At 55.0% G+C, this 26,500-nt stretch overlaps 1 protein-coding gene across 1 annotated transcript in view; it reads right to left on the bottom strand.

Annotated features, from left to right (window-relative positions):
- Positions 1–25,123, bottom strand: part of LOC119102525 (uncharacterized) — a 56,560-nt gene extending 31,437 nt beyond the window's left edge. Inside the window, exon 1 of the mRNA XM_037225908.1 lies at positions 24,780–25,123. The gene's annotated coding sequence lies outside the window, so the exon portion shown is untranslated. The remainder of the gene's footprint in view (positions 1–24,779) is intronic.
- Between the last annotated feature and the right edge of the window lie 1,377 nt (positions 25,124–26,500).

Raw genomic sequence — 26,500 nt, 5'->3', positions numbered from 1 at the left:
TCTAAAAAAGTTATCCGTCAACATATCTGCAGACGGAGTTCTTGTAGAAACTCGGTAGAAATTCCTCACTTCTGTTAATTCTGTTTTCTGCGGCATGAGTGCAGAGCCAGTACAAATGCAAAGCCATCACTTTAGGTATTACTGGGAGGTACGCCAGTTAGCCTAATTGTTAGTAATTAGCTTATTCCCAGCCATGTACCGGGAAGTACGTCTGATGTGATCGATGAGGATAAACGAAGGCTGAAACAAAGCTTTGAGTTAAATGCGTTAAAGCGAGCCATGCGTTGGCTTATACGTTCTATTTCCCATAAGAGCAAGAAGAGCCCCACTATGCATTAGTGACCCTTTGACTTTGTTTTACCCTCGTCTCAGTCCATTTCTTGAACATGCCAATGTCTGCAAGCGTGCACTCTTCGGAAAAAGCAGGATCAATAGGGAGGCCAAAATAGCGCCGGACCAGGACGAAGAACTCGGCAGTCCCGGCCTGCCGCCTGGTGCAGAAGAGCTCTATGCCTCCAGGGGGATTGATATCGCATTTGCATGGGCTTCTTGGCGCCGTAAGTTGGCGAAACTTCCTGCTTCTCAGCGCTGCCACGGGGCTTACATCAAATAATAGATCAGAGAGTGAGAAAAGGATCGACATCTCTTCCCACATCTAGGCGTATGTAATGCCCGGGGGGGGGGGGGGGGTAATTGGAGCTTTAGTGCGGGATTTCGCTATTTAGAATGGCTATGGTCACCTTGTGGTCCCCATATCGGCATATCGGATTTGGGATGGCGCCTGATCTTTACGCTGTGGCTGACGCCCGATGGGTGTGGTGATCGTGCTGAACGTCAGCGGTAATTGGCCCGAGGACGTCGAAATGCCGGTCAGCGCCGACGTTGTACGACAATGTTTCCATTACGGTCCTGCCTGACCTTAAGGGATTGGGGTCACCCGATGAAATGAACTTCCACGGCTTGGAGTGCTTCCGGGGTACACGTTTTTGCAATTTATCGATCTCTTGTTTACAATCACTGTATTACGCAATAAGCCCGAATTCACCCATTATGGCCGTGTTGAACGCAATGATATGAATTTGAGCTCAGAGGTTACTGAGTATGGCAATGCAAAACTACAGTCTTACTTGTTTGGATGAACATTGACTGCTAATATGGCGTATCAAGTCAAACCTCCAAAACTGTCCATTGAACAACAACTGTCCGACAAGACCCATTTATGATATAAATTTAACAGGCTGGTAGCAAAGTTGAAGGACTCCACACCGGCACTTGTCATGAAATACGTAACTCTGTTTCCCGCCAGTAATTTCAGGAATAAGAATAGGCTTAATAGGCAGGCGATATAGCAATGTTTCCAAAATTATGCAATTCGCACAAGATAAAAGATGCTAATTCATAGGCCGAAACGGATCGCATAGTGGTTGATACCTAAATGTACATAAGTGAGTTATCAATCTATCTGTATTATTTTTACGAAGACTGAACTAAAGACGTGGTTCTCGCAGGGCAGCGCGTCAATGTAGTGCGTAAAGGAATGAAAAGCATGTAGCTATATGTGTGGATGAAACAAACACCTACTGTGTTATTTTAACTCCGCTTGCAATGTGAACTGAGAGCAGGTGATACAGATGACTGTCTGTAGTGCTTCTGCTAAACTGAAATGGACTGAACTGAACTCGGATGCGATAAGAAGTGGGTTAGTGCACAATTAAAATTTAGGTTCTCAGATCTCGATTGGACTGGCTAATTCAATTTAATCCATGTAGCAAAGAAGCCAGAGGGGGATCACATCCCTCCCCCCCCCACTCACACACACAGACACGCACACACACACACAAACACACACACACACACACACACACACACACACACACACACACACACACACACACACACACACACACACACACACACACACACACACACACACACACACACACCTGCAATAAACTCACTCCACTGCATCCCATTCACCTCTCATCCCAATCGCATAGGAAACGCCCTGCGTTAATTATGTAATCTTCGCTGTGACAAGCGAAAACATTTCAACCCGAGCTGCAACCCAAGCTGGCCTTTTTGTTCCCAGCTGACGGGCTTGACGGTGCGCCGCTAGCCAGGGTGGCCGGTCCCGAAAACAATTCCAGCGATCCCAGGCAAGTAGTAGATTGACATCTGATGCGAATCAGAGGCAGTCGGTGTTCTTGTTATGCTCCTCTCAGCCGCTGCTGAGGTGAGCTACCCCCCCCCCCTCCCCTCCCACCCTCCCAAGAGATTGATGAGGATGCTTTTCAACATCGTCAGGACTTGATCGTTTTTGGTTCGGTCCGATGTTAGTACCGGCTTATTATGCATATGAGGCAGCTGGTGCGCCCCTCCGCAGCGCTTCCGCGAGCCAGCAAAAGCGAAGGACGCTGTCAACAGCACAGGTGAGGGGGGCTGTCAGCAGCGCAGGCGTCGCGGGACATCCTCGGCCTCCTGTGGGAGCCGGGGGCGGTCACGGTCCGTACCGCGCCACATGCCGTGCCGGGCCCGCTGTTGGCCACGTGCTCGGCTGGTGGCGGCGCGGACGGCGCCCGCGGCCAGACACTCGGCTGCTGGCCTCACAGGCAGGCGAATGGTAGGTGCATGCCTGAACTCATCGCCCACTCCTTACCCCCTCCCCCCCCCTCCACAGCGCCCCCCCAGCCACCGTCACCCCTCCATTCAGGCGGAGCCGTGCAGCCAGGAAGCGCCGGTGAGCGGCCTTTGGCCGTGTTCGGGTAAACACGGTGGAAATAGAGACGGCGCTGGCTCGTGATTCACGGCCGGCGCCTAGCCACACCCGGAACCAAACCGCACTTAAGCATCGGCCATTGCTGTGCTGCATGTGGCACCGCCACCGCGAGTGTCACCTTTGGGGGCCATCATAAAATACACTGCACTTGTATAACTGTACACTGCGGTAACTGTACATGACACTAGAAAGTGCAAGTCGGTTACACAAAGCACGCGACGAGCAATTCAAGTTGATTAAAGTAAAACGCAAAAGTATGTTCAACGACATCACTACAACTATGGCGATGATCAGTCTGTTGGCACGTAGCCAATCGGTTTGAACGGTCCGACGAATTCGCAGCATGTGGGGCGGCGAGACTTTGGAGCTGGTGACGGCCGACGGCGTTTATAACATGCATCAAAGCCTACGTCACCTGTCTTTCGCAGGATTGACATGTTTTGAACAGCTCATTCTCAGTGAGATACAGGAACATAGACCCTCATGCAATTTGTGCGGAAACCAATTAGCTGTATAGCCTTTGGAACAAATACGAAGATCGCAGGCGAACGAAGACAAACTGCATTCCTTGATAGTTTTGGAGATTTCGTATTTCTTAAGAGGTGATCATTCCGAAGCTTTCATCTTTCATAGCGGACAGCAAGCAGGCAGTCCAATTGACGAATTCCACAAAAGTGACTTCTCTCAATGGAAAATATCCGCGACTGAAATAGCACTGGAGAAAACCGGTTGCGCAGCCCGGGTCGGACACGCCTGCTCTACTTACATACGTGTACAGTTAACTTCGACCTGAAGCTCGAAATCTTCCTTTAACGAAGTTCACCTCGGTTGGCGTGGCACGCCTTGACCAGATAACGTATGGCATGATGCATGCATTGGCAAGCTGGAATTATTGGCACGTACACAGCATGTGATGCCTTTAGGCGAATTAACGGTGTACCCGAATACACGCAAGCAAAGTTATTCGCCGGTAGAAAGACGAGCACATTGGCGTCAGTGTTGTAATCATTGGCGGCAGCTTGACCTGCAATCAGCTGCCGCGACGCCAAACGCAGAGCATCAGCAGCTGACTGCGTCGCCACCGGGGCGGCGCCGCAGCCCGCGCTGACGGTCCCAGCAGCCTTCTCTGTCTCCCCCACAGCGCCCGAGCCTGCCGCGTGGCCGTGCCGGGGCTCGGGCTTTGCGGGGCCGGCCCGGTCGCCGCCGTCGGCCGGCGATGATATCAGCCGGCAGGAGCGGCGCCTCCTCCGCCAAATAGGGTCCAGTCTGGTCCGGTCTGGCCTAGACGGGCCGCCGGCCGCCGACCGCCGGCTACGTGTCACGAACGGGCCCACGGTCGTCAGGCCGTGAGGCCGGGCGGCCTCCCGTCGGGGCCCCGGACGGGCGGCGCTGGGGGCGCGCGGTGCTGTTGTCACGGGCGCCGGGGCGGGGTGGCAGACGGAGCTGTGGCTACCTCAGGCACGCAGCGGCGCACTTTGGCGGCAGAGACAGGATCTGGCATGATGGTGGGTGGGCCGCTGCTGACGATAGGTTTTCTACGCAGGCTGCTACCGGTGCAGTGCACCAAAGGTGGGCTGGAATAGGAATAAAGTATGCCTATCGCGCATACCCTGATGGCGAAAATTGAACATCACCTAAATCTTCCCAGCAATGTGGGTCATCCGCAAATGATATCCGCTCTGTCTGTGATGTACGTATCTCACGATATGACCCAGTCCTTGGAAAGCAAGGATGGCAAATAAACCCAGTTATCAAAAGTGCCGGCTTATAAATCCCTGGGCTTCATTTGCTCCGTTGTATGCCCTCCGCGGCTGAACGCTGGCAGGTGCCGTTCATATGCCGGCTGCACGGATGCCAGAGCACGGCAAACAAATTGTTGAACAAAGCCTTCGGCACGAGCGCCGGCGGGACGGCGGGTGGCATGGCGGCGCCACGCGCCCGGAGACACGGCGGCGGCGGCGTTGACTTTCCACTTGTCATGTCATTCTTCAGGCACGAATAGTAGCCCCTCACATGTTGCAGAGCGGCTGCGGCCACGGCGATGACTGCGCTCGTTTGAGGCGGCCTGTCTGCCGCGCGGCGGCTGGCAGCTCGGAGCGTGCCCAGCTCCAGCTGAGGCTCACGGTCGGAGCTCCTGCGGCACCTGCCCGGCGGAAGGCGTCCGCCCCCGCGCCCTCCGCGCTGGGCGGTGGGCGGATGGGCGGCGGGAGCCAGGTGCATCCGCCGGGCTCGCCGCGAGGCCGATTCGTCCTCGGGGAGCGGCGGTCGCGCCGTCTGACGGAGATACAGGTTTATCGCCGGATGGCCGGCGAGATCAGACAGGTGAGGCGGGGCTCGCGCGGGACTGGACGCGCCGACCGCCGGCGGGGAGACGGCGGAGGGGGCGGCAGGGCGGGAGGGCGAGCAAGCCAGACCGGAGGAGGGGCAGATGATGCAGGCGAGGAGGGACCGAGGCCGGCGCCACACTACCTCGTGCGCCGCGGTGCCACTCGAGAGGAGAGGGTCGGAGTTTCGCCGCGCTGGGCATGTAAGGAGCACGACCGTCGTGCACGTCTGCAGGTGCAGAACGAGCCGAGCGAACCGGCACAGGGTGCGAGGGTCGGGACGACCGCGCTCGACTCCATTCGGCCCACCGGCGCAGGCGAATTCCTCAACTCTCTCCCGGCGCCCGGTCGGACGCCGAGGCTTCCGAAAGGCGGCAAGTCTGTTAGCTCTCGGGAACGATAAAATTCCAGTATTCCCGCATACGTATGCGCTTCTGGGCTCCATCCCCAGCCCAAGCGACGATATAACCGGACGGGAAAGATGCCTTCGGGGATGCCACAGCGAGTGGGCGGTTATTGCGAAGCTTATATGCAAATGTTCACATATATGGAGGACGGCTGTACCAGTTCAGTCGTGTTGAGATCACCGATGACTCGGCCCGCGGCACAGAAACCATAATTTAACATCGTAACGTCTTCAGTGCCCGAGATACGGGTAAATGGGAGGCTCGCTCCCGCGCTACCAGTGAGCTCTCTCCCATCGTAATGTCTCCAGTGCGTGAGATGTGGGTTACTGGGGGCTCGCTCCCGCGCTACCATTGAGCCCTCTTCCATGGTAACGTCTCCAGCGCCCGAGATGCGCGTAAATGGGGGCTCGCTACCGCGCTTGCAGTGAGACCTGCAAGAAACACGGCCAGAGGCGCGCCGTAGCTTCACCCGTCGTCGCGGACATCGAAGCGCGCAGCAATCTTGATGGCATCGCTGACGGGTGCTGGCGGCCGGTGAGAGGAGCGCCAAGTGAACGATCACCTGGCGATTCTCTGCGGACGGTCTCGGCGTGCGAGCGCCATCAAACCTGCCGACGGAAACGCCGCTGCGTGGATGGTGAAAATGACGCCGGTCTACATCCACGCGCTGGTCTGAGCCCGTGGGGAAAGGAGAGCAGGCGGACTGACCTGAAATTACGACACTGGGTGGTTCTCTCTGAAGTCAGTAGTCTCCATGAGACTTATCTGATGCACAATGTAAATATATGACCTCGGTGCGCCGACGTAGCTCTGCGCTCGGGCTGTGCGGTGCAGAATCATGAGACGAAACGCGCTGGGTACCAGCATGTATGCTACCCAGCAATGTACCGCGAACATGTGCATGAATAGTGCAGGCTGTCGTACGTGCTCGTGCACCTGCACATGCGGTATGTGGCCGCAGTCTGGGTGTGAGCGGACATCGGCGCGCGGCTCGCAGAAATCCGTTCAGATGAGAAGCTGGGCGCCTCAAGCACGTCCACCCGTGAAAACGTGACAGCTACCGTGTGTTCTCGGCTGCTTTGTGGAAAACAGAAATGAAGGGCCTTGTCCTGGCACCTGATGTGTTCTTTGAAGAGATCAGGGACATGAAGAAACAGCTGCACCAGTGACCTTTCGAGTCTCAATGCTCTGACATTTCAAGACCGGGTGTGGCGCAAGAATGGAAAGCAATTTCCGTTTTTGTTCGTTCTTTCTTGAGAACGCCAGTGAATAATTTGTCGAACATTTCGCCCCGCATTGTCAATGTAATTGGATCTGAGTAATGTGATTCGCCTACATGAAAGCTCTTGGAGCTTTTGTCTTGTCTTGGAGCATTCGTATCGTTGTCGTTTGTCAAGTTGGCTCTTGCTAGCCAATACGGATAAGTGATCGACTCCTTTTTGACGGCACAGGGAAATTCCGTCACGCCAGGGAGCCTTAAGTTCGGCATCGTCGTGACGATAGTGAGATCATGATCCCATAAGCTCCCAAAAGTCAGCGCGACCAGTAACCAAAGCAGCTCCTAAGTTGTCTGATCTGTCGTCGCGCACCAAATGTTTGGCGCGCCAATGCTAAGGAATAAGACAAAAGGAAGCTTTTGACTTAGAATTGAATTTGAAAAGGTAATCATACAGAGCCCGCTGCTACTTTTTCAGACAAACCTGCCAAAAAACGTAAGCGCGTTTTTTTTATATGACCTGGAAACAGGTTATACCAATACACAGTCCAAACTCACAGCTAGGTTCTTCCCATGATTGGGCATCGGCAGGATGGGCTGACTAGTCTGTGATCGGATTTGCCCATTCCCGGCGGGGTGAGTACTAGCCTCGCTCTTGGCTCGCGTGCTATTCGCGCCTAAATCGCGGGGGCCTGCTGCCGGTGGCAACGGCCGCGCCAAAGGTCAGGTGGTGTCAGAGGGCACGGCGGACCGTGACGGGTACGGCCGCACGTCGAACTTTGGCACGAAATTATGCCGCCGACTGAATTTCACGATCGGATGGCGGGCTCAGGGCTTACGCAACAAGTACTGCTTAACATGGGCTCTGATCCCCGAGTTCCATCCATTTAAAAGGTTTGGACTTAACCTAAAAGAACGAGAAATTTATACATGACCGGGAAAAGGCGGCATTGTTTATGGAAGACAACGGCATTTACTTCCGATGGCAACCTTATTTTTTTCTAGGAAATCATTGCAAAGTATGCCCGTCAACCGCATTGCGGTCTAGAAGGCACAAATATATTTCCCGTTTGATTTCGACCGAGCTATTTCGGTGGCCACTGAAGGCCCTCTTGTCGTTGGCTTGAAATAAAATATGATCAGCCGCAAACCTCTATGATGATTAACTAACCCGAAATATTGGAGATTGGACAACCACGCTGGTCTCATACCTGAGACAAATTTCACTGAGCAGTTTAACGCAAACAAGCTTCAACTTGTGTCCACTCACTGGCGTCTACTGTGGACACACCACCCGTTCTCTACAGATTCGGAGAGAGAGGCTGCATGGCATGCTGTCTGCACCTATCGTGCGTTACAGGCTCGGACGTGAACGAGCCACCCCCGCTGCATGTTAAGAGGCTCCCTAGCGCTGCTGCGCCGGCGAGGTAGACCAGATCTCTCACAGTCCGCCTCGTCGCAGATGGATGACGGCCGGCACGGTTGCCACGCTGCGGAGCTCGCTGCGAGGCAGCGGCGGTCGGAACGCGCGTCAGCGGAGAGGGCGGCGCGGCCGGCAGCACGCCGCGGTCACGGCCGCGCGCCGCCCGGCCCCGGCCCGCTCCCACCCGGCCAGTTGCAGGTACAAGTTTCACCGCGCAGCGGCGCGTGTGCTGAAGGAATGTCAGGATGGTGTCCGATTCGACGGCGGCCAGCTGCGGTGCCGCCCGGGCGGATCCGGGCCGCACGCGCACACAAACCGCAGCGGCGAGATCGTGCCGACAAGGACGCGCGCCGGCGGCTGGCTGCGGATCTCCGAGTGATAATCTCCGACGGCTCGTCGTGGGCCACTAGGGTGCGATTCAGGTCGGCAGAAAGCTATTGAGTCAGGAGGTGCCGGTGGCGGGATTACCTCCCCCCCCCCCCACCCACCCACACACACGGCCGCCAGGGACCGTAGGGATGTCCCCCCCCACCCACCCACCCACACACACACACACACACGCCGGGCACCGTTTGCTCAGAGCCAGTGTGTGAGTGGAGCGGCCGCCCCACCCAGCCTGCATAAGCAGAGGTCGGTAAATGATTACAGGGTCGCTATTATACACTCGGTCAGGCCAGACTGTGGTGTGTAGTCTTGGTCTAACTTTGGATCCGGGTCGGGCGGTTTGCCGCGGCCCAATGTTTGTTTGAGCCAACAAGCGAGAGCGAGAAGGAGAGAGAACAGGGGGACAGAGGTGGTGAGAGACATCTTATCGAATGAAACAAGGTATGAGAACGGATACAGTAGGTCTGTTCCCGTCGCTCCTCTGACCTGTAACCTTTTCAAAGCTACTCCAAATGAATCTGGTCGTTCCTTGGTTCCTCCAGTCTCCTCCAAGCTCCTCAAAGCTCGCCCCGAACCTCCTCAAACTTGCTTCGACATGACAGGGAGTTTTCGGAGGAACTTGGGAGAGGCTGTGGAGGATATTAGTGGCAAGTTAATTCATGTGTTTTTTTGGCCTTTTTGTTGTCACATAACAGTTTCAAAGGACTGGTGTGTAAATTGATTCAGGTAGATTGCGTTCTAAATAATTATCTATCATTCCATATTGACATAATTATCATCGTGGTAAATATCAACGGTTTTAATCTTTCAGACATTAGACTTAGCGTCTAATGCTATTCGCCGTCAGTGCGCCAAGGCTGTTTGGTTAAGCTGCGCGTAGACAGCTGATATCTCCTTCCAAATTGCTTCCGTGGAAGCAATTTCGTTCCTAGCAATCCAACGTTCCCTAGAAGCAATCCAACGTTCCTACTTGAAAATAAAAAAATGTGCAAAGTAAGTTTACGCAAAGATGTGAGCTGTTAGGGCTGCTTGGTCACGTCCTAGTGAAAAACGTTTGAATGAAAGTGCCCTGTGGATGGAATGGAATCCAGATATCCGTGTGAGCCAAATGCCTGGAACTAACCGGTTTCTTACACCCCAAGATTAAAAATGACAAGAAAAAGAGAGAGAGAGAGAGAGGGAGAGAGAGAGAGAGAGAGAGAGAGAGAGAGAGAGAGAGAGAGAGAGAGAGAGAGAGAGAGAGAGAGAGAGAGAGAGAGAGAGAGAGAGAGAGAGAGAGAGAGAGAGAGAGAGAGAGAGAGCGTAAAAGAGAAATGAAGATGTAGTTTATCAAAGCAGAGAGTGATTGGAGAAAGCTTGAACTTTTACCGGACGCATTAAAGTAATAGAAAATAAAACAATGCATGTAAGAAGCACACATAAAAATAAACGGTAAAGTGCGTTCTAAAAGTCAGTCTGTGAATAGCTTGGCATTCCCTTCTTGAGACGTTGCCGCGGCGTGATCAGACATCGTTCCTTTGCCGAGACAACTTTAAGCCACTTACACCTGAGTTTTTCAGTGTATGCCGGGCACCATAAGAATATGTGTGACTGTGAAGTAAACCAATCACTGACATTTTCGCTCGGTTGCATGTTTTCTGCTGGGCATAAAAAGCAAGCAAAAAGTTTGACCAAACTTTGTTGACACCCGTCCAGTTTCCGCTGTACCTCAGTGCCGTGTGAGGGCAGTCTGGTGGGAAAATTTATGCGGCGTCCGCGCTCTTGTTTCCGACCTCGGCGTGCGTCGATGGCGGGGCCGATAGCAGAAGCGAAGTGTCTGGCCCACAAATGAACAAAATCGCCGCCCATCACTAGCCTGCGCTGTGTGTTATCAATTAGCGTACCACCAAACCGGTCAGCTTAAACATACCGTTATTAATGTACCACCAGTGTCGTAGGTGCCCTGACTAATGATTCCCGGCCGACACGCCGAGTTCTTCAGGCCCTTAAAAACTCTACAAATTACCCGCGTCTTCTGATCGGTCTAGATTCCTCCGTAAAATATTGCTCCGATGAATCCCCAGACGACTGGGCGATGAAGAGATATGGGTATTGCAGCCAGCTCCGCCGGTATGAGTAACGACGGGACAACTGCCGACACTGGGCGCCGCCTCCTATATCACGCGCCGGCCCGCCCGCGGCGCCCACGTGTGTCTGGCGCGCTGAGAGACGGGCTCGGGAATATCAGGGTAGCGCTGGAAGGGAGGGATCGCGCGTGCGTTTACAGGTGATGATAGCATTGCCGCCGATGCATCTAGTCACAGTGAAAATCCTGTGGATGAGAGACTGTTGCTGGTGCGTGAAATGTGTGTAGATGTTGGAGGCGCTAAAGGCGTTCCAGGCAGTCGGGAATGCAGCCAGCGAGTGCCGCTGGATGCCTGGCGGCCGGCGTCGCGGCCACAGCGGATGGTGCAAACCTGAGTTATGTCGCCGTATGTCGTCGTCTCGCCCGAATCAGCCCGCACTGTTTACCAATTGTCCTCTGTTAAGAACAGACCGTTGCCGATTGGGTGAAGACTGCTGACCCTGTGCACAATCCCAGCGGCACGTAACGAACGTGACTGTGACCGGGTACCGCTGATGTCATGGACACTCCTCTCCGCGGAGGGGTGGGGCGTTCTTTCCCTCCCCACCGCAGTCACGAAGCCCCGCCACCACTCCCGGCCGGCGGACCAGGTGGACGTCTGAACGCCGTGCCCCGCGCCGCCGCGCCACCGGTACCGGCGCGGAATCCCAAGCCTCGCCCGAGCCCGGACGCCGGCCGGATTCCTGCCGCGGACTCATGCGGCCGGCTGCTGCGGCGCGGCGCCCGCCCCGTTCGGCGGAGCCCGGCGGCAGGCCGCAGCCGCCCTGTCTGCCGGGACCCGGCCGGAACGGCCGGCAGCAGCGCGGTCACACCGCCGGCTCCAACACAAACAGACACCCCACCCCGCCCGTCCGCCGGCCGGCCGGCCGACAGCGCTCCGTAACGCCCCGTCTGTCCTGGGTCACCGCGACGGACGGTGAGGTGTGCCTCGCCCCGCGCGAGGGTCAGTATCACCCCCGCGCGGCGTGATCCCTCCCTTTTTCGGTGATCCCTCCCTTTTCGGAGGGTGATCTCACCGCCGCCCGGCGATGCGGGTGTGATCCACGGCTGGGCTGCTTCAAGCCAGTTGCAGTCACGTCGCCTATAACGTGTCGCGGTGAAACGACGGAGTTGGCGTCATGCACGTCATGCTATTGAAGGTTGGTGACGGGTTGTGTTTAGGTGCCTCCGCCGGGAATATTAACTGATATCAAGAACCAAGGTCGGTGTGAAAATGGACTGTATCAGCTTCATGATTATGCACCGCCACGCTGGCTTTAATCATAACCTTTAAGGCTCGAATGGTGCAAAAAGTGAGTGCAATGTTGTGAACCCTAGTGTATTGTTCTGCGTAAGAAAGTCAAAACGACGAAGCACCTTTTCACGACCACTCGCGATATTTCAAGGCATGTTGATACTGCGCTTTTGTGTGTAAGAGAGTACAAGGTTACCTTCTCGAACACCAGGTTACTCAATCTTTTGTTCGACCCCTTCAAGATGAACTGCAACTTGGATATAAGTGTATTTTATGTATTTGTATTTGTGCTGTATTTTATTTGATATATTTTTCACCACTCCGCATTCGCATATCCCCGTAGGTAATGACATTTCCATAGAGTGGTCTAGGGAAGGCAAAGTCAAGAAGAAGTGCTACGCAATTCTGCATGCCCATACTCAATCTCAAATACGCAGCATGCTTCAGGGCGAGGTCTCCAGTTAATCTGAATTAACGTCCTCAGGTTTCTTTAAGAAACGCATGGATGAATTAGGATAGCAGAAACAGCTCCTGGAAACAAGAGGCTGTGGCGTGTGTCTAGATGCATCGCATCTATCGGTGACATTTATGGCGTGCTTTGTTTCCGTATGCTTCATATTCATCTTTCTGACACATATCCAACGAGTGAATAACAAACATACCATCCTGCAAGCAGCACGTTTATTGGGAAATTTTCCGTCATTTTACGAGGGAGTACACGCGTGAGCGATTACGCGCTGTCGTAGGCATCTTATTGTTCTGCAGGTAATTGAGCTTTTATACCGCTTTCAGATTTAAAATGTGATTGCACCTTAACTTGTAAAACGGGGTGAACGTTTGCATTTTAAGCATTCAAATCGAATGCAAACTGCTGTGTGATAAAATCGTTGTTACACCTAAGCTATAAAGATGGCAGTTATTTACCCAGCCGAGAGCGAGTTATATAACTCAAGTTTATAACCGCACGTGCCATAGCTGATGTTATCACACCACAAAGTGTCCATTTATAAAGGGAGCGCGTAGTTAAACAGATTTTGCATTGCCCGTTAGATAAACGAATTTGTTTTATTCCTCTCGCACTTGAAACACATTGCCACTTGGATGCCCCAAAGCAGTGCATATTTTCGTTCTAGACATTCGCGCTGAATGCAAATGCGGTGGCACGTGATGCATTGTACCTGCGCCGTAAGATGATATAGAAGATAGCAGGCATCCGGCGTGCAGAAGGAGACGTTTATGATATCGACAATATGACGTCATTTTCATAGCTGTAACTAACTCCAGATTTTTTTGAAAAGCTTAGGCTAGAGATAAGAATGGTCAAATATTTCTTACATAGGAAAGCAGAGTAAGAAAAGAGTAAGCATGTCTTGGTCACCTACATTGGAGTGTGTGAATTACTTTGGGATGATGAAAAGTCACATGAAGTCTTCCGTCTGCGATAAATCACGTCCAAGTTTTACTCTGCTGACGCTAATATTTAGGACTTTTCGGAAGCATCAGCTTTTTGCAGCAAAAAGTTATCACAGACAACTTTCCACTTCAGTTAGAAAACCAGTGCAACAATAATGCGATGGAAATCACATCTCAAGCCTTTCGATAACTAAATATTTTCGAAACAAGATGCATTCGTGAATCACGGCGCATTATGCAAAAACGTGGTTTCCGTACGATACTTCATTCCCAAAACTTGCTCAACATGTAGAGCGTTACAAACGACTGAATAATATGTTGCAGTCCTCTGGCGAGACGATCCTATGATCAGGCGTTTAAATCAGAAGGAAGATGGGGAGGATGAGCAGAGATGCACTGCACGAATCTGGATCCCGAGAGCCACATGGAAGCATGGAAATTTTCCGCGCGACATGCGGGTGTTAAACTAATTATGCTGGCGCTCCAGGGTTCGTATGTGCCTCATAACCAACGTGTCAGATCAGAAAAACGAAAACGGTCCATTCGACTCAGTTCACTTGTACCAACGTTCAAAAATACGTGATGGGCCTCGGTCAGTCCGCTGGCCGGAGCGTATCAGCGTCGGTACAGATTACGCACCTGAAGCTCCCGTGTGAAAATATGTCGCCGCGCCGTGTGCCGTCAGTCGGTGCACTATCAGCAGGCTGTCAGCCTGGCGTTGGCCTCCTCAAATGAACTGAAGTCGATCTCGCCGGAAGAATAAAGCCGTCTCTGCCCCGCGGCATACCCGTCTAGTTCTTCGCATCGTTTAAGCTGTGCTGGCCTCGAGCACGGCAGTACTGTTCTGGCGTGCTTGAGGCCACGTGATGTGGTCTGAGAAGGAATCGCCAATGAATTTCACTTCAGGAAAGTGAGGAAACTTGGCCTCGCAGTTTGGTGGCAACATTCATGAGCCACAACCGGTTGAAAACTAAACCAAGCTCGTCGAGTTTTGTGCGCCCGCCAGCTTGCATAAAGTGGCATATAGCCGCGGGCTAAGAAAGGCACAGGGGCGCATCCCACTGAGCGTTAATGTAGGATCACACAATTCGCCATCAGTCTCCTTAGCCAGATCAGGTAGCTTAGAGAAATGTCGCCCCACGCTGCTTTACTCCTTTTTTCAGTGACTGGCTCGCCTTCCCATATTACCCGGGTTTAACAAGTCGCGCAATTCACTTCAATTCAGTGCATTTCGTTCTAGGACTCATGCACCGAGTCCACCCGGATTGCAGGCATGGCATCTCAGCCATAGACGACGGAAGGGTCCGTCAAATGCACACATCTAAAATTAGTTTTCAGAATGACTAAGGCGCATGAACGCATACAACCAACAACCTACTAACACCCTGCCAACAGGAAGCTGGAGGTTATGCCAGATACTTATGTCTCTCTGTGTGAATTCCGTGAGAGAGCTCCCAGCGCTTGGGGCAAGCCGTTGGGCCAGCATCGGCCGGGCACTTTCAGTTGGTAGTGATAAACCATTGTGCAGTACATAAATACAAGCCGCATGCAAGCCGTTCGATGCCGTGCATCGCTTCCCTGGGTACCCAGGCGTTTTGTCGTTTAGGCTGTCTGATGTCCAGATGATCCAACTGTCGGTGGTCAGTAGCGGTAATTCCACAGTGTATACTATGTCCCGCGAGCGGGCGCGTGAGGCTCGTAATGATAAGCCTGGCAGGCACTTGTCGATTGAGACCCTGTTCACTAATATTTCCTTTCGTTTTGAAAATGTACGCCCACGGACTGCCCAAAGTTGCGAGCTATCGTCTCTAGGCTGTGAAATACGCCACTGAAAGGTTGGTCGAGTGCGAGGGTGTATTGCGTGCGATGGGAGGCATAGAGGATAGCATAGCACATATGATGCGTGCAATGGCTAACACCGTGCTTCAGGCTCAGCACATAAGGAGGAGTTAACTCTGACGAGCTGATGCACACATGGTCTGCCAAGGTACAGCTATTCAGACATTTTTATGCCTGGTCACGTCTTTTTATTGCAACACAGGTCTTCCGATCACGGTCGTGATCACGATCACGGTCACGGTCACGATCACGATCACGATCACGATCACGGTCACATTAACGATCATGGTCACGATCACGGTCACGGACATGATCACGGTCACGGTCACGGCCACGGTCACGGTCACGGTCACGGTCACGGTTACGGTTACGGTTACGGTTACGGTTACGGTTACGGTTACGGTTACGGTTACGGTTACGGTCACGGTCACGGTCACGGTCACGATCACGATCGCGATCACGATCATGGTCAATATCACGATCACGGACATGGTCACGGTCACGGTCACAGCCACGGTCACGGTCACGGTCACGGTCACGGTCACGGTCATGCAGGCCTTCCCTACTTTTCTACTTGCTTGCATTCTTGAGGAATCATAAGTGTTTTATTATATAAAAAAGGTTGGCATGCGACCAAGCTAAATGCAAAAATCACAACGTATGCCAAAGAAACGTTATGTTATTTCGTATACCAATTCTCGAACGTGTGTCTGTTGAGAATAACTTGACGACGAGTTTATATTATTTGATAAAGATAACCACCTGAGAAAATATTGATATCCGAAACATGGTGCCGCTTTTTCGGCATATTTTGTGTTTCTTGCATTTGTTTTAGTCCCAGGTAGGCGTGTTTTTGTACAATTCATTCCGTTTTTACTAAAATAATGGTGAATACTTGCTTAACAACTTCACACGTCTTCTCTCCTGTATCATTTCTTCGACAGGAAGAGCGAATTCTTTTTAGCACATTACTGGACTCTCCTGACTTGATCGACCACGCTTAAATGTGCTGTCCGCCAGGCGCAATCATTCACACAAGAGGTCACTCCATCACAAATTGTCTTTGATAGATGGTCCATCACATCCGTTGCACATACTGAGCAGTGTACATTGTAATGCTGCGCGCTCAGTGAAAGAATGGCTGCCTCCCGGATCAGAAGCCATAGCTGACATCGGTTGCTGGCTGACACCTCGCGGATGCCAGATGTCATTGCTGGAGACTGCAACAACCGAAACAATTTTGGAGATATCTACGAGGTCCATTTTAATCGCTCATCAGAGACAACTGAAACTTTGTTGGTGCACATATGAAGGCATTCTGGATATATTTGGGTCCAAATACAAAAAATGGGAGGAACCATTGCCTTCGAAACATCATTCGCAACGGATCTATTAAATCCTTCTTAAATTGAATAACAGGTAAATTGAATTCTTCGATTCAATTTAACAGCACCATTCAATAAGCTTTCACTAAAGGATTCGCATGCCGAAACTCGGATGGTCCAACTAAGAATCAGTAACGGAGCCCATGCCTGTCGGAGCTCATGCCTGCCCATGTCTGTCGGTGTTCAAAAAGCTGTTGCGACACCGTTTGCTCGCGCTGCGTGCAGCCGGGTCGGGACACCTGTCTCCCCGTGGCGCTGCACACCCTCAAATCGCCCACAGCTACCCAGGTTACTACCCAGCGTGACAGCCGGACGCCGGGGGGTATTCCGAGCGAGCCGAGACCGTCTCGGTCCGGCCCTCGCCCACCGGACACCGCCGACGGCACGCCGCCGGCTGGGCGCAACTGGTGGCCCTGCCGCCAGTGGAAAAAGCCCGCTTCGTCGCGGTCCGGCGGAGCCGACCAGCGCGCCGTCCAGTGGCAACGCTGGGCTGCACCCACCCCGTACAGGTGGGAAGACCTCGGGTCGCGAGACCAGCTCAGAGAGCGATACAGGGAGCGACGGAGAGAGCGACAGAGGGAGCAGCGCAGAGCGACATTTTCTGTCGCCTCGTGGCAGGAGAGGACTGGCCTTTTTGTCCCTTTTCCGTCGCTCTCTGCCGTCCCTGAGCATCGCTGAGGACGGCAGCGATCCGTCCTCCGCTGCCGTCGCACCCGGCCGGTCTGCAGCCGCTTATTTCCGGTCCTCATTGAGAGGCACGCTTTAAGCCGTTCCCGTCGCTGAACGACGGCAGCCGTAAATACGTGCGTCACGAGCGACAGCGGCCCAGCGTGATCACCGGCCGCTGGGGCGACGCAGCGGGGCGCTCGACACGCGGCTAATGCGCCGACATTACCGGCAGCACCCACGAACCCGCTCCGGGTCAGCGGCAGGTTCGCTGTGACGTCACGAATCTCAGCTGCACCTGTGCGGAGTCTGGTCGGAACCAGCGCAGAGGCTGGGCGGAGGTGCTGTTGCAGTTTCGTTTTGTGGGACCGAGTGTTCGTTAAGTCAGCCCGGTGTGTTTGCTTTTTTCACATCGCATGAACTAGGTTGGTTAACGTCTGAATTGTGCACTGTGTCTAGTATTTCTAGTAATGTTACCGTCTTAGAGGCGTTCCAAAGTCAGCATGGAATGTGCAGTGCGCCAGACCTGCCGTGGTGCACTCACAATCTGGACAGTGGGAAGGGGAGTCTCATGAACTCTGATCATCCACTGATGGTGTCCGGCTCAACAGAGCCCGAAGTAAATGTTGCAATGTGGGTACTTTGTGACCGGTGACTCCACCTTGAGTTGCGCCATTTAATTCTGAACGATTTGTAATGCGTCGGTGTCAGGTAATGTGGTGCAATACCACGTGCAGCGACCTTGGTGCTTGCTGCAGTGTGCTGCCTTTCCGGTAGTGCACGCACGCAGCTATGTAAATTAGGCGTAGGCTAGATTGTTCTTGAGTAGATTTGACCTGTAAATTGGCATGTATATTTCTGCGGCGTTATTCCACAGGGTTCTTTGCTCACACTGCAGTCATTCCAACTTCCAGTTTGTTGTTGAATCTTCCTTCCATCCTAATAAGCTGTGGCCAAAGTTGAAGTCAATGCATGATTAAATTGCACACACACACACACACACACACACACACACACACACACACACACACACACACACACACACACACACACACACACACACACACACACACACACACACACACACACACACACACACACACACACATATATATATATATATATATATATATATATATATATATATATATATATATATATATATATATATATATATATATAATACATATATATATACATATATATATATACATATATATACATATATATATATATATATATATATATATATATATATATTGCGCAAAGTTTCGAAGTTCAGCTGAATTTCATTGCGTATTGTCTCTTTTGGGCAAATCGCGTGCACTTCCTTTCATCGGGTTGACTGCTAACTTGTCCGCATTCACTGCAGATCATGTTTGCGATTGAACGGTGACAGTCATCCTTCAGCGCAGGAATGTACCGAATGCTTATGAGAGTGGTGACGTGCGGAAGGTAATTTCGGCCATTATGTCCAAAGTAGCGCCATCGTCGTAACGCAAAAGATAACTCTTGGGTATGCCCCCCCCCCCCTCCGTCCCATCACCAGTTAGTGCCAACCGCGGTCACGATACCCCCCCCCCCCCCCCCCCCCCCCCCACCCCCCCCCCCCACTCCCATTGATGTCAACGTTGAATCTCCAAGCAGAATCATGAGCCACCGACCACAGCCCCCGGCCCGCGACCGCAGGCCGCCCAGCTGTTCGTCGCTTGTCCTGGTACCTGCAGGCTGGAGCGGTCTCATGAAAAAATCGCCACCGTGTCAACGTGAAGGATTAGCTCATCGTAAGTGCTGCCATGATTTCTTGGAACGCCTTGGCCCTGTCGAAGTCTGAAGTCTTTACAGAATATTTCAGTTGAGACTTAAAGAGCGCGACAAAGTTGATCTGCCGCAGTCTTATTGTACGCGGCAGCATTTTAACTAGAGGTTTCCAAGTACTGACACGTTAAAAGAGGCCGCTTCAGGGTCCTGAATGCATATGCCCTTCAAGTCCCAACGAAGAACAGCACATGGCCAATTCCAACATTAACAAACCCATCATAGTCTCAGTAAATGCACTATTTCCTAAGATCGATTAATCCGCGTCTCAGCCGTGTGATTTTAGCAGGTTGCAGCCGCCGGCGGCGCCGGGCTGGCAGCTCGTGCGCGCACCGGGGCCGACTCCGTCAGTCGGCGGCGCCGGCGGGGCGCGCGCTCCGTCGGCTCGCCGCCGTCGCCGCCGACGGACAGCCGACACGGCGCGCCGACGGCCGGCGCGCGGGCCACCGGCGCCGACGCCGTGTTTCCATGGCGCGGCGGGCGCGGACGAGCGTGGCTGGCACGGCACCACACGGCCGTGTCCCGCTGCGCCGTGTTGCCCCGTCGGCCTACTGTTTGGCGAACGGCGGCGCGGCCGGCGCCCTGTCGACCAGCGGCCCGCCGGAGACAACACGTGGAGTCCGCCGCCCCCGGTCCTGCTCCACGTGCCCGCCGGGCCGGCGTAAGGGGGGAAGCTGTGTGGGGTCGTCCGCCTCTCTTTCTGACCCCCGCGACTGCCAGATCGACGCAATGAGGGCTGAGGAAGGTCGTTTGCCCCGTTTCTGACCCTCGTGACCGCCAGATCGGCTCAAGGAGGGGGGGGGACGGAGAGTCATGCGCCTCCCTTGCTGGTCCACGTGACCGCCAGACCGGCACAAGGGGCTGCAAAGGGTCGTCCACCTGCCGTCCAGGCCCCCCGTGATGATCCAGTCGTGACGCGCCAGTTCGGCCTTCTGTGATGCTCGTGGCGGCATCACTGAGCTCGCATGATTGGCCGGCCAGACAACGACCTACATGAGCCCCAGACGCTGCCAAGTGCTGTGTGGCCGGTTCCAGGAAGCATTCCTGGGTAGCATGCGGATGGCGCGTTCAAGAATGGCCGTGGTTGGAGGAAAGGTGCTGGATATAACTGATGTTAAAGTAAAGGATTGAGTGTATGGCTTAGTGGGTCGAACGAACACCCAGCTTCCATCCACAATAATTCGTCAGCGGTTGTTATGTTCATGCTCAAATCAAATTACATACTGGTCTTCAGGATGAAATTGCTGCTTCAATAAGTCATAATACATCAACTCGTTGCATACATATTGCAATATTTCGCTATTGGGCTCATGTTTCGGCTAGGCGTGCGAACAAGCAATATCTAGACCAATCTAGTGCGAGATGTGCCCATAACACATTGAGTGGACCTACTGGTAACATTTATCAGCGGGCTCCAAAAGTATCCTGGGCTTCTTTTGACAGCAGCAGGCTCTTTTTTCGGCACACTCCCACGATATGGCAGGGCCATTCGGCGTATGTTCATCAGCACTTGCATCGGCCATGTTGACGTCTAAAAACCCACGTGAGGCAAGACCTTTCATTAAACTGGAATGCTGGTGACATACTCATACCGCACGCGAAGGACACGGTATGGGTCTGAGGATCACTCCCCACTCAATCACGACTACATTGTCAAGTTGATATCACGATAGTGCATGAAGTCAGCGTGGATACAGCACTGGCCAACTGAGGATGAAATTAGAGCACGGACCAAAGCGGGTGCTGGTGCGAAATAGCGATATGGGAAAGGGCGAATTCCTCCTGCATTATCCAGAAAGCACCTTGGGTAAAAATCGCCGAAAGACGACAAAAACGCACTGTGGAAAAACACAGCTGTAGGAAAACCACAACCGCAACTGGACTTAAATGGAATTTCCGGCGATGTGGGGATTAGATGGAAGACAAAACAATCCCATGCCATAAAGCCCAAGCCGGCATTCGTACCGAGTTGCACTGAGCGCCGTGCCGATAAACAACCATTTACTACCAGGTCCGCATACTTGGCGGCCAGCGAACTGGACGCCACGGCCTGGCTGCCCACCGCCAGTTGTGGCGCGCGCTGATGCCGACCGGTGTGTGACGTAGCCGAGCCTCAGATGCCGCGATAGGCGCTGAGAGTCGCTGCCGGCAGATAAGGTGGCCGGGTGCAGCACGCCCCGCGGCGCGGCCAGCCCTGTCCGGCCGCCGATGCTGGCCCCGGCCTTCTGAACAGCGCTGTGGGGACCCGGCAGTGGACACACCTCGGGACTCAGCTGTTTAACCGAGTGGTTAAACAGCTGTCATCTACTGTCCTTCGGCAGTGATGACGTCAGGTCATGTCTGTGTTGGTCGCGAGACGCGGCGCACGATGAGCTGCATTTAGACGCTTCAGCCGCTGCGTTCATCGTCGCCCGCGCCTGCAGCCTCGGGTGGCAGAACAGACTTCGCGCTCACGGGATCAATGTGCCAGTTCGGACGGGTGGTCGGCGAACAGCAGTTACAAGCCTGCCAACTTATCAGCTTGGTTCTTCTACATCGGCGGGCTCGAAGCCACTGAAGATGTTTGTAACCAGAAAATGAGCTCGCTCTTCCAATTTTATGAGGAGTAAGAAACTTTGATGCATCTTGTTGCCATGCTCATGTTCATTCTCTACGGTTTAAACTTTCCCGACTGTCGCCTAAAGCGACCTTGACTCGGTTTTGATACAAACGTCTTATCATTTGGTGCAGTGGATGAAGACCACGGTCGCTAGCCGGAACTACTGTCACCGGGGCCGAATGACCGTCGGCTGTCACTGGGCCGCATGATCATCAGCTGTCACCGGGGCCGGATGACCGTCGGCTGTCACTGGGCCGCATGATCATTAGCTGTCACCAGGGCCGGCCGACCGTCAGGTATCATCGAACACAGCTAAGCCCCTCCAGATCCGCGATTTTCGCCGTCTGAACAGTGCACTTTTCGTCAGGCAGAGCATGCGCACTTCGCTCTGTTGGCTTGAAGGCATTCTGCTCTAGCTCGGAACTGTCGGTATTCAATGAAGCGCTGTGAAAGAGAATTCACACACAGCGCGTAACTGCTACGCGCAGATCTGGCACCATGTTCCGAGCCTTTTCAAAGAGAACTTTATTTGTGGTTTATGCTAATGCTCCGGTTCTCGTCTGTGCTCCTCAGACGTGTCAGGAAATAGGTGACGCCCCGCATACTCAGCGTGATGACGCAGTGCAGCGCTGTCATTGAGACTAGTCGGTGCGTGGAAAAGAGCTCGAAGCTGCATTGTTTCTGCAAATGCGCATGAAGCGCTCCGGTAGCAGGCCTGATCTGAAGGCCACTGGGATAAATCCGGCGCTCGTTGCAGCCACGTGGCGAATCGATGTAAGCCACAATTAGTTGCTGCTCACGCCAGCTAAAAAATACCGCATTCGACGAATCCAGCCCCGCTGCAGTTCAATGAGATCTTGACGGTGTAGCACGTCTGAGATGAGTGCATTGAGAGAGCCTGGTGGGATCTCCTAAAAGAGTAGCACACGAACACACTCCGAGCGGCAGTGACCCATCCCCCTCCCCCGCCCCCATACGTGCTCCTTTGATGGCCACCTCGCGCCCGGAGACCGTGCCATATTAGGACGACGACAACTACTTTCGGTTTCGGCGGCGGGAGGCGTGATCAGATAAGGCCGGTATGTGGCGAGTCGAGAACCAGGACCACACAGTAAGACCCGGCGGCGGCCGGCCGGCCGGGGCGCGGCGTGTAGCACACAAGCGGCCCGACGGGCGTCCGGCGCCTCACAGCTTACCGCCACCTGGCTCCTGACGAGGCGCCGCGCGCGCGGGCAGCGGCCCGACCACCTCCGCAGCACGGCTCGCCGCGTGGGGGAGGCCCCGCACACTGGACAACCGGCTCAGGACACGCCCACAACCCACAAACAGCTGCTGGCTCAGAGGACACGCCGCTGCTGCCGCGCAGGGGTGGCTCCTGGGAGCATTCATCCCTCAGCAGCAGCGAGCGAGTCGACGCCGATGGTCCTTGCGGTGTGGGTGGTCAACGCGCGGACACGCCGGCGGTGTGTCTCGGCTTCCGCGCGACGTCGGAGGACGAGGACGCCAGGATCAGTGTCCTCGGGTCATGAGCGCGAGAACGAGGGGCTCAGAGGTTACATGTCCCATTTTCGGGAGCAAGCTCAGCATGAACCTTATAGTGGTGCGTGGAAATACCCGGCCTGAAGACATAATAAGGTCTCCATACTTTCAGGGCTCCTTCGCGAATGCTCGGACGATCAGAGTTCGGAGCATCGTGCAACTCGGTACCGTGGTACGAGACGGATAATCCGGCCACGAACCGCAAGTCCGTATGGGTAACGGCTGGACGTCCTCTGGCCTCTCACCGGTATCGTGGCGACACGCCCCAGCGCCCGCTCTAAGCCCGGACCCGTGCGGTCAGAGGCAGTGAACGGGTGATGGCAGAGTCGCCTGCGCTCCGAAGCCGGCCGGGACCCCCGCTCTGCGACCTCCGATGGCCGTCGACAGCAGACTATCCGTCAATGTTCGGTATGATGTATGGTAGGAGTTGCCAACAGTATAAACAGAGCATTGAGTGGCGTATGCCTGTGGAAATAAGTTCATTTCAAAGCATGACGGGAGGAATTTTTTTCCGAATCCACCACCGATTTTGCTGCGGAGTACCGCGGTGCATAATAAGTGCGCTCCTTATTCGGGCGCCGCTGTCGGACAGGTCGGCCGTAATGCAGCCGTCGCCTTTTATGACAGAGCCGCGCCCTCTGGACAGAAGCTGGGCTGAGCCGAACGGCAGACTGCTTCAGCAAAGAACCCTAATCTGGCGGCGCCGGCATCACGTGCGGCTCCCCTCTCCGCTGCCGCGCCAGCGCTGGGCGGCGGGCAGGCCCGCCCCGCCCGCGCCGCTGCCGGGTCTGCGAGGTCGTGTCGGCCGCTGTTTGCGCGCATGTCTGACCTCGTTGTCTGACGCGCGGCACCGCTCAGCTGGCCGTCACCTGGCGCGTGATCGCCAGCCGGCCGGCCGGCGGCGGCCCCGGCCCAGACAGCCGCCCGCCGGCCCGCTGCATTGTGCAATGTGCAATGGCCACTGCTCGCCACTGGCCTGATACCAACTTCAGGCCGGATCGTCAGGCGCGGGTTCAGGCGGCGGCCGCGGACTTTCTGCCGCGTTGCGCAATGAGAAGTTTCTCGCGCCGCGCGTCATGCACTCTCCGAGGTGCAGGTAATACGGGTGCAATGTTGCATCATGCTCGCGCTGCAAGGTCATGGACCCTTTAGTTACCTGGCTTCCACAAACGGCGCGCGCCCCCCAAACCCGCCAGGCATTCATTCGCGGCGACGGGTCGGCCCCGTCGCGTTCGTCCACAGCTTTCCCAAACCGGCCGCGGCTTTCGCAAAGCCCGCCGGAGCGCAGCGACTGCAGGCCGCGCCGGCATCCGCGGGTGACGTAACGTCGCCGGCGCCGGCACCTGTATGCCGATCAAACACGGCGCCGCCCTCGTCTGCGGTTGCCGTCGCGGCGGCATCCGGCGCGGCGGCGGCGGCACTCGCGTCGGCATGCCGGCCGCCGCCCCTGCGCTTCTGATTCCGCTAATTAGACGGCGACGGCGGCGCCTGCAGCCGGCCACGTGGAGCCGGCGACGGACCGGTCGGCGTGGCCGGCGGCTGAGGTGACCCCGCCGCCGCCGCCGCCGCCGCCGACGTGGTGACTAGATATGTGCGATAGCGGCGGCCGCGGCGGCCAGCGCGCTACTCACCGCGTCGCCCGGCCCATGCAGACGGGTCGCTGCAGCTCGGCCGGCGCTGCGCCGACGCGCGCGGAGAGGCTTCCTCAGCCGCGGCTCCCGTCTTGGCGCACCCGCGGCATGCTGGCCCGGCGGCTCTCACTGGACGGCCTCGCTGGCCGGACGGTCTCGTCTCCCGCACTGCGCGCGCCGGACGCGTGTCTCGTCTCCCACACCGCCCAGCCAAACTCGTCTCGTCTCCCGCACTGCGCTGGCCAGACGCGTCTCCTCGGCGCACCGTGCTGGCTCGGCTCGCGTCGTCCCTGGTTCACTGCGCGGCGACTGGGGGCGGCAGGGCGGCGAGTGGCCCGGCCGGCAGCGACGCTCGCTTCAGACTGACCGCGGGTTGGTGCCCGGCGCGGCCGGGAGCCGCCGCCGCTAGACGTCACCCCTCCCGCGCCTGGCGCGGCCGCCCCGCCCCTCCCGGCCGGAGCGCCGCTGATAGCCCGGTCTTTTGCGATACAAGATCAGTTGCGGAGAGGGATATTCAGCGGAGCTCAGCGGGGGAGGGTGACGGCAGAGGGAGTGGCCGGGCCCTGGTGTCGCCACTTCGGAGGTCAGGGTCAGCGCCGGTCCTGGGCCGCCAGGGACCCCCGCACCGGCGCGACCTAGTCGCGCGGTCGACGCGAAGGTGCCCTTCCGAGCAAAGGGCATCGGCGTCGGCTGTCGGCGCGGTGACGCTGTGTCTGTCCGGGATTGCACCAAACGCGTCGAGGGCTAGCAGGATGCAACAGATCCGGCCCCACCCACCACGCCCTGTCGTTGCTAGGTCACAGCCAGGTGCATCGGCTTTTGAGCTGGGCCAGGCCAGACTTTCACGAGCAGGGCTACAAGCGTTTTCGTCGCCTTGTTGCTATGTTGTAGCATATCACCAGTCGCGTAGCATGTGTCCATGTATCGGCCGCTTGCTTGTTTACTCGGCTTAGTAATTCAAGTTTACTTGCACTGTTACATAGGCCGCGTGATTCCCTAGCTCAGTACCCACTCTTGCTGTGCCGTTATACAGCCACCAGTGTCAAATGTTCCATGATCATTAACATGTTCGAGCATTCCTTTATCAAGTGAATTGATATGTTTGGCACGCTAAAAGGCACTGATGGCATGAACCCGAAGGCTTACAAAATATTGCCTCCAAACATATTCCAACAATGCCAAACTGCAAAAGCAACAATCAACGCAGTAAAACGTCATTTTTCTTGACTTTTCATTCATGTGATATGCCGAATCTGGATTTCAAGCCAGTGTTTGGTCTAGCTCATAGAAATATGTTATCAAAAAAGTTTGCTTGGAAAATAAAACGGCATTCAAACGCGCACATCCCTTGGGCGGGAAATCCAATCGACATTGCTAACAACGGCATAAAAACTGCGAAATCACAACTTCGCCACCGGAACCGCGACCACCATGGCTATGCAGCACTGCGACGCCAGGACGGCGTCATCAGAACCGCGACCACCATGGCTGCGCAACACCGCGACACCAAGGTTGCGATCCCAGCTGCGATACCAGCACTAGGACACCAGCACCGTCGCGGTGCTGGTGTCCTAACTGCGACACTCGGGTCGCGACGGCAGCACTGCGACGCCTGGAATGTGACACCAGCTCCGCGAGCTCAGGGCTGCGACAGCGCTGCGCCTGTCGCGAGGTGACGCTGGAACGGCCAGAGTATGCCCCGGCACGAAGCACATGTGCCG

The sequence above is a fragment of the Pollicipes pollicipes genome, unplaced genomic scaffold, assembly GCF_011947565.3.
Source record: "Pollicipes pollicipes isolate AB1234 unplaced genomic scaffold, Ppol_2.1 Scaffold_5724;HRSCAF=6776_pilon_pilon_pilon, whole genome shotgun sequence".
Taxonomy (NCBI): domain Eukaryota; kingdom Metazoa; phylum Arthropoda; class Thecostraca; order Pollicipedomorpha; family Pollicipedidae; genus Pollicipes; species Pollicipes pollicipes.
This window is presented reverse-complemented; position numbering and strand designations above follow the sequence as displayed.